An 8,604-nucleotide genomic window follows, 5' to 3' on the forward strand; every position below is an offset into this window, starting at 1 on the left:
CGGTTTGCGCGTTCACGTGAAAATGGGGTGTGTCCCGATACTCTCAAGACCGAGGCAGAAGTGCCCTCAAACCATGTCGTAACCACTTCAAGACCGAGGGGGCTCTCGACCTCACTTGGCAGCGAAGTGACTACCCAGAAGGCTTTGCGAATTCTCAATATCAACAAACATGCCCGGAAAGGAACCGCACAAATGTAAGTAGTTTTCCACAACCGCGCATCTATTTGCAACGAAATGTATTGAGATATCTTAGTTAGACATAAATGCAATAGAAAATCGTATTTTCGCGTTAAAACATGAACATTGCAAAATCGCTACTTTACGAAGTGCACAAGTCTACCGAGGGAGCTGCCCAAAAAAAATCTTCACGCTACAAACTGTAAAGTAGGATAACTGTGCAGAAAACCACGGTTCAGCCCATCCCTGTTTGTATCTTAAACGAGTCGTGCTTTTTACATCTACATGCCCAGTCGCTAAAGGAGCATAGTCACAATTTCGGCTGTCGTGTTTTATTTACAATATGATTATTTCATGTGAGATCAGAATGCATTTGTTTTCATTATGCATTATGAGTAATGTCTCCGAATTTCACGTGGAAATACAGTTGAAACAAATTACTATCACACAGTCCACTGCCTTCTCTGTAAACACATATTAAGTAAACTAATTACCTTCTCAAAATGTTGTCCAAATGTGGAGACAATTCTAAAGCATATGTGATGCTGGCCAATAGAAGGCTCTTACAGCCATATGAATAACATGTCAATTTTGTGTATCTATTCACTATCAAATAATTATCCAGAACACATCCTATAATTTCTCACATCAACTTGTTGAGCATCCTATACACAGTTGTTTTTGTGCAATACACAAGCATTAAGTAATTCTTGTTTTTTCCACCCAACCTAAAGGCCAATGTAGAACGTCCCGTGGAAGAGCTGGCCACCATCACAGCTACCACGCCATCCACACCAACGGGCACGTCGTTGGCATCTTCTAATCCGGCGCCAAACCCCAAATCACCCAGAAAAAAAAGGAAGCACGATACACTCCTTGACTTTTTGAAAGCGGAGTCTGCCGGAGTGAGGAAAAGGCTCGAGGAAACTGTGGCCAAAACTGAGCGGTTCCCGTCCTTTTTGGGAAGCTCGTGGACAAATTTCCAGAACAGTGACATCCCTGCAATGTTTCCCTTTGTTTTATAAAAGGAAAATATTTTATTTTATTAAGAACTCAATGAACTTCCAGTTTGTGTTTTCCAGCTTTATGGAAGTATTGGTATATTTTTGTTACAATTTGTGACATATTATTTATTTACTATTATGTATTTCGGCCCAATGTGATTTTGTTTTTCTGAAAGTAAACTATTATTTCAACTGGAGTGATTTGTAGTTGTTTTCTGTCCAACAGTCACATAGTTCACACACAGTATCTCACATCATTATGAAATAAACCACCAAGGTGTTACTCAAAATAAAGATGTTTATTGAATAGTAATGCAGAAAAGCACGGAATGCAAATGTGGGTCTGACTTCCAAAGCCTAAAACATGGCTTTTGGGCAATTTATTCCATATTAACTGTGGACAATTCTGTGTATGGTGGACCTGGGAACCCTGAAGACCCGTGACACCACACGGTGGGACAGACCGTGGGCCAGCCAGTACACGTAGATCAGGACCTCCAGCCATGGCCCTGTTCCCTCTTTAGCAGCTCCTGCAGGGCCCACATGACCTTTTTGCTCAACCTTAAGTCCTGAATGAGTTTTGACTTCACATCGAACCATAAGCACAGGATGGGAACATTCCTGTCCAACCTGTCCACGCTTATGGGACAGCCACTCTGGAACACAATAGATAACAAACAATTTAGACATAAATGTGGGCATAGATGATGTAAGCATCATGAAAAAATGTTGAAATTACCTTTTTTATATCCAATGACAACTCTTTTGAATTAAATTCCTTATGAACTAAGGTTTTTGGGTCGTACAGGGAAGTTTGGTGACGATATTATGTCAGCTTAAGGGTGAGGTGGACTGTTCTTGTGTTTGTTTACTTTTCATCATGTCACACACTAAAGACCCCTACTATATGTCATAAAATGGCATTAAGATACTAATAAGTAGATTGCCATTTATGTCTACACAAACATAAGGTATTATGTGAACGTGCATTGTATGTTAACTTTTACTGTATTTGACCGAACGGGTCATTTTTTTAATGAGTGTACGTACCTTGTAAAGATGAATCAGCACTACATAGCGCCGAAGCTGTCTTCAGTATAGCACATTTCTCCTCCGTTTATTGGAGACACGGAAAAGATGATGAGCTTTCAGGCAATCGGTAATAACACAGCAGTAGCGGGCATTTTTAACGTTGCACGAACTCTCCAACTGACACACTACAAGTTGAGACTCGAGTTGTTTACATGTGACGTAGACCAATACGTCACTGAGGTCTACAGCCAATTAATATTACCGCCATCTCCTGGACAGGGGTGGAACCTTGCAAGTCTTGTCCAAGCCATCTCCGCTTTGCACTTCACTCGCGGAGGGCACTCCTCTTCGAGGGACCTCACTGGAGGGTCCTCAGGGCCGAGTGAGAGAAATGGGATTGGGCCTAACTCTTCCACTCACTACCTCGAAGCCTTCTGCCTTCCGGCCAGACATTTCAACGACACCAGTGCAGGTTTTCAGTGAGTAGCGAGAGGAGTTGCCTTTGATGTCTAACCGGTCAAAGAATTCAGGCCTTCCCAGGGAGCGGTTGCTTTTGTCGTCATGTATGGCATACATATCGATTGCCCTATCAAGCTGCCCTTTGAGGAATACACGGACCAAGCATTTTTTTCAACAGGACATTGCTGGCTGGCCTTCACCACAAATCTCAGTGCAATGTGACGTGACTGTGGGCACATACGCCAGTGCTTCTCCCTCCTTTTCCTCTGGAGCAGAAGTAGGAGCTGGATGTGTGTCTGAGGTGCAGGGCCCAGATGCAGGGCTGTAATATGGCGGTAACTTTTACACTCACTGCATTTTGGGGTGACGTTGCAGTCTTTGGCCAAATAGGACGTTGATGCACAACATCTATAGCATATCCCATTCTCGGGGAGGAACAACTTCCTTTCTTCAAGTGTCTTAGCTCTGAATGCACTGCATTCTTTCAATGGGTTCGGCTCATTATGGATTGGACAGTTTTTCCCTGGATCCTCTGCTTGCTTGGAGGAGACGTTAGACTCAGTCTGTGCTGCTACATCCGTTTTGTGGACTGATAGTGGTACTTTTCTAATTCCAATAACCTGGCTTTTTTACAGTAGGGTTGCTATGGTTGGGGATGCGAACGTTTTGGTCATTCCTGGCTTCTGTTTCAAAGTAGACAAAATCCACGAAGAAAGAGAATGGGAGAAAGAACTCATCATGTTAGTCTTTGAACCTTAAGCCTTGTGTCATCCGTATCTCCTGTAGAGTGGGGAAGTTTCTCTACTATAGGGCTGATGCTCAAGAGGTATCTAGAAAGGCTAACCCAGGTCAACCCAATACCATCTTCTTTTACGGATAGAAACCCCATGATGAGGTTTCCGAGTTCTCTCAGCTCAACATGATCCTTACTGGCGATCCTTGGAAACGTATCCAGTTTCTTGAAAAGAGCTTTTTCAAGTACCTCAGGCCCTGCATACAACTTAATCAGCCTACTCCATGCATTGTGCAGTGCTGCATTGGGATCATTGATGTGCACCTGATGAATTGTACGAACATGGCAGGATGATTCCTTGCCCAGCCACTTAGTCAAGAGGTACAATTCTTCGCTGGCTGAAAGGCCAAGACTACTGATGGCGTTGTTAGAGTAGAACTACCAAGCCAGAAAACTCTCTGGGCGATAGTCGAACTGAATGAGACCTGTAGTCACTAGCTCCCGGCACGCTAAGTACTTCACAAAGTCTGTCATTACAGGTGCCTTTGGCTGATCAGCAGGGTCAGTATGCTGATTGGGTTTGTAGGATTTAGCTGAAGGGTTCATCTTGTGGTAGGTATGTTGATGAGAAGTGTATTGTTGTGCTGACGGAGTTATATTGTGGCCAGCAGGGCGTTGAGAGGAGTTGAACTGCAGGGGTTATGTTGCGGTTGGTGTGACGAAGAGGGGTGTAGGCTTGAGGTGAATGTGCCACATTAGGGGCCTGTTGTGTCCTGCGTGACTCGTGTTCATTCTGATGGTCGGTCCTCTGTTCTCTTACATAAGCTCTTGTGCGATCCCCAGCCTCTTGCTTTACGGACCTCACACTGCATCCAATGTCTGGAGCTCTAGCCTGTTCTTTGGCTGCCTCCAAGACATCTGCCTGCCTGCTGGCTGTGTTTGCTTCCTCGCTGGCGTGCCAAAGTCTCTAATTCGGTATCAGCTTTTGCTTTTTCAAGAACTGCCTTAGCCTCTCTCTCAGCCTGCTCCACTTTTATTTTGGCTTCCCTTTCAGCGTATGTAGCGCGCACACATGCTGCTTAAGCCTTAGCCCAAGCCTTGGTTGCTGCACTGGCTGAAGATGCGGTTGTGCGTATGCTAGATTTGCTGCTGACATGAGAAGTGTTTTCATAATCTTTATTTGTTGCCATGATGTGGGTTTTTTTTTCTTCTTGATCTGTCACTGTAGATCGTTGCTGCTGAGCTGACTGCTTACTGTCTTTTTACTGTACTGTCTTCCCAACGGTGTTCATAACCAAAATTAGACAGCCAAACTCCCTGAATGATAACGTGAAAGTCAGGATGTAGCGTATCAAGCTCCAAGATCAATGAAGACTCTTGGTATCAGACAAGGTGTAAAAAGACATGGAAATACAGGATGGAAGTCATCCTGATGGGTATTTCTGCCTGACGCGCCTCCTCCGGCGCCTTTGGAATGCTCGTTTGCCCTGAACACTCGGGCCTGACTGGCTCATCAGCTGGGGACCACGGTCATTGATGTTTAACTCCTTTAACCGCAGGACATCTCCCGGTGGCGGAGCGAGGCTGGGAAGTCTCCCTGCCGACCCCACTGATGCCCTAGGTGTTGCTTGAAGGCCCCCAGCTCCTGTAATTCCTCCGCAGCCACAGCCAGAAGCTGCCCTTTTCCGCCTCTTCTGATAGTTCTTTAGTTGCTCTCCGGTTGCCAGCTCCTGTGCATCCAAGGTCTCTGAGCAGTCGTAAAAAGACAATGCTTCTTATGACTCAAAAACAGATGGATGGCAATGGTTGATAAGACAGCTCCATGTTCAGCTGGCCTCTCCATTAACTGGCAGGAGAATGAGCTTAAACTACTTTCTGTGTCCCTTTTCCCCAATTTTTAACTTCCTGCTGCAGTATCATATTTGTGAGTCAAGTCACCTTTAATTTGTATAGCCCTTAATCACAAGATGTCTCAAAGGGACTGCACAGGTTACAATAACACCATCCCCTGATCTTGAACCAACATGCGGGCAAGGAAAAACTCAAAACCTCAAGCACAGGTAATATAAGAAACCTTGGAAAGGGGCCTCACAAGTGGTAATCCCCTTCCCGGATGACCAGAGTGCAATAGATTTAGCATTGGGTAACAGTACACAAAATATCGTACACACCTTGAGCAAATACGTTCAAGCCTACTTTACATTTCCCCCTGATGTGGATTTCTAAACATCAATAAAAGAAAACAATAGGTAATATGTTGAAATTGCCTCGTCTCAACTCATCCTCCCTCATATAATCACCAGGCAGGCAGCCGGAAAAAGGGTCTCCTAACTGTGGAAGACATCCTGGATCATCCCAGTCCCAAAGAAACCATGACCAGAGGAGTTTAACGACTTCAGGCTGGTCGCCCTGACATCACAAGTGGTGAAGACCAGCGGTCAGTAGCATGGACTCTCTTGCCCCCTAGAGCACAGTGTGTGTGTCAGTCCCTACGGAGTGAGCAGCCCCTCAAAGCATTGAGATTTCAAACCTCTGCGTCCAGTGTGGGGTCGAAGACGCAGACCACTGATGTGTGGTAGAGCTATAGTTGGCTAACGGTAGAAAATACATCAGGCAAAAGACTTGTAAAATTTTTAACCAACTGCAGTCGGGTAGAGAAGCAGAGAGGACAACCAACTCGCTCGTCCACTCTCGCTCACCCCCCCGTCTGCATCTGTGTTTTATTGAAATCACAGGACATGAAAAAGTACTGGTATGTTGGGAAAAAGACACAAGACCACCCCCTGGAAAAGTACCAAAACTTTTAAACAAAGACAGGAAGACTAGGAGACGGCCAAAAGAAACATCAAACTGATTAGAAATACACACCTTGAGCAAATACGTTCAAGCCTACTTTATATTTCCCCCTGTTGTGGATTTCTAAACATCAGAGGACATACAACTTTGCGGCTTTAAATGAACTCATCATAAAAGGAATCACAACAAGGTGGCAGTCAGGAAGGGGCGAAAACCTTCAGCAGGGGATAATACCCACATACCCCCTCCATCACCCTCTTGGAACCGAGAACCTATTGGTCTGACTGACACCTGGAAAAGGACGAACAATGAAAATACAATAATGGAATGCATTCTGTCAAAATAAACTTGTCTCCACACAGCTCCTGGATCTCCGTGTATGTGTAGGGGCAGGGGAATAGTTCAAAGTCCTTCAGACGCTTTTATCAAGCGATTTGTCAAAATCTTCATCTTCCGTGGAGATGATGCTATAATGGTACATTTGGGCAACAAACATTCTGTTGAACATTTTGTTTCGTGAGAAGCACCATACAACAGGAACACGTGCCACACAATAGGAAGAAGATTATCAAAGCGGCGCTGCCACGAGCGGCTGCCTTTTCCAGCAGCTGCCCTATTGTTTTATTGTCTGCTCCTATCTTCGGTGTTTTTTCTTCCCGTTTTGACAACTACACTATGGATTACTTCTATCCTATGGACATGGGTTTTGTATTCAAGGAATTTCAACTCCTTGCCCTGAAAAATTCTCGTGCCGGCGTGATGAAGGGGCCTATCGTGGAAGGAAAGCCGGAGCTAGCGAAGCGGCTAGCGGCGTTATAAGTCTTCGGTACCATCCGTAATCATGGTAAATGCGAACTCACGACCAAATAAGATCATCGAGTGCTGGTGGAAAACATCGAAGCGCACAGGGAGCGCAGTTGCTGTGTTTTGCGGAAACGTGGCTCACGTTTAGCATTCCGGACGCTAACGTGTAGCCACCCGGAGCTACCCGGAGCAATCCGGCTTCAACGCCGCTAAACAGAGACACGAAAGCCGGGGGGAGTCGGAGAGGAGGCGGACTTGCTAACACGAGGTGGTGTATCCCTGGATTTTCACAAAGAAAAGTTTTCCATCTGCCGCAGGGATGACGAATTTTTGGACTGGCGTGACGTCATCCACTTCGCTACAAGCACCCCTAGGGCATCATGTTCATCTGTTAATAAACAACGGGGTAGACTGCTGGAAGTGTGAATTTCCCTACGGGGATGAATAAAGTATCTATCTATCTATTAAGGTGTTTAAGATGAACAGAAACATGACGTTCAACAGAACCTGCGTCCCGTTCCCGGAAAACAACCAATTTTGCCATCCTGGAACTACACCTTTCTCTTGAAACAAAGTATCCCTTAGGTTCTTCATTGTGGACATATCATCAATTATGGTTTCGTTTTCGTTGTGAATGTAGGTACAACAATGTTCCCCTATGATAGCACATATACCTCCTTGTGGGGCTAGGCCGGAATCCATCGCCATTTTGACTCATTTAAGATCAAACAGTGTATAAAATAGTATATAACTTAATTCCCTCTTTTGGACTGATTAAATCAGTCCACTAACTTTATTTTTCTTTTGTGTGCAATATTCTTTTGTTTTCCACATATTAACACCTTTAGGTATCGTCATACCCATTTAATATTTTTATTATTCTCATTTACTTACTTCTGCTACTGTTTGTGGTCATCTTCTGTGGTTCTGTTAATAACTATCGCTTTCAAACTTGATATCACCTTACAGTTACTTCCTATATCATGCTCTTCACTTTCCTTTTCTCTACTTTTCCTGTATGTCTTAATTCCCTCAACGTGTCTTATCCTGTTTCTCTTTTTTCCTCCATGTTTCCTTTATTTTTCCCTTTCTTACTTTAACACTCTCTCTTTCCCTCTTTTTACCTTCTTCCTTCATTTTTCTCTTTCTCTCTTTTCTTGTATGCTCCTTGTCTCTCTTTCTCATATTTGATTGCATTTTTCCTTCAAACCAATTAAATTAACTACTTTAGCTCACCAATTTAATGTGAAAATGACATATAATAATCCGCAACGAATTGTCCTACTCATTTGTATTTCCATCAATATATTTTTCTACCATTTTTTTTTTAAAGTATTTATTAACGATTTTTCAATATTTTTATATAAAAATGCCATTATCTCAAATTAATCTACAGTGGAACCTCGGTTCTCGACCATACCCTGTTCGAAAACCGATTTGTTCAATCACCAAAATTGTTTTTCCCATTAAAAGTAATGTAAAATCGTTTTAATCCGTTCCAACACCCTGAATGTTTACCATGAACGTAAACATGAAGCTAACCCAGGCTAATCGTACGTTCGCGTTAGCGTAATCTTCCGTACGAAAGATTACGCTAAC

General features: G+C 43.8%; 1 long non-coding RNA gene across 1 annotated transcript; it reads right to left on the minus strand.

The window, feature by feature from the left end:
- Positions 1-1,461: 1,461 nt before the first annotated feature.
- Positions 1,462-2,707, minus strand: LOC148351263 (uncharacterized). Its single transcript, XR_015852878.1, has 2 exons — positions 2,232-2,707; positions 1,462-1,837 (listed from the first exon to the last, which is right to left on the minus strand). It is a non-coding gene; the product is annotated as an uncharacterized LOC148351263 (long non-coding RNA).
- Positions 2,708-8,604: the final 5,897 nt, after the last annotated feature.

Source organism: Urocampus carinirostris, chromosome 15, assembly GCF_059441175.1.
Source record: "Urocampus carinirostris isolate Australia breed hairy pipefish chromosome 15, RoL_Ucar_1.0, whole genome shotgun sequence".
Classification (NCBI taxonomy): domain Eukaryota; kingdom Metazoa; phylum Chordata; class Actinopteri; order Syngnathiformes; family Syngnathidae; genus Urocampus; species Urocampus carinirostris.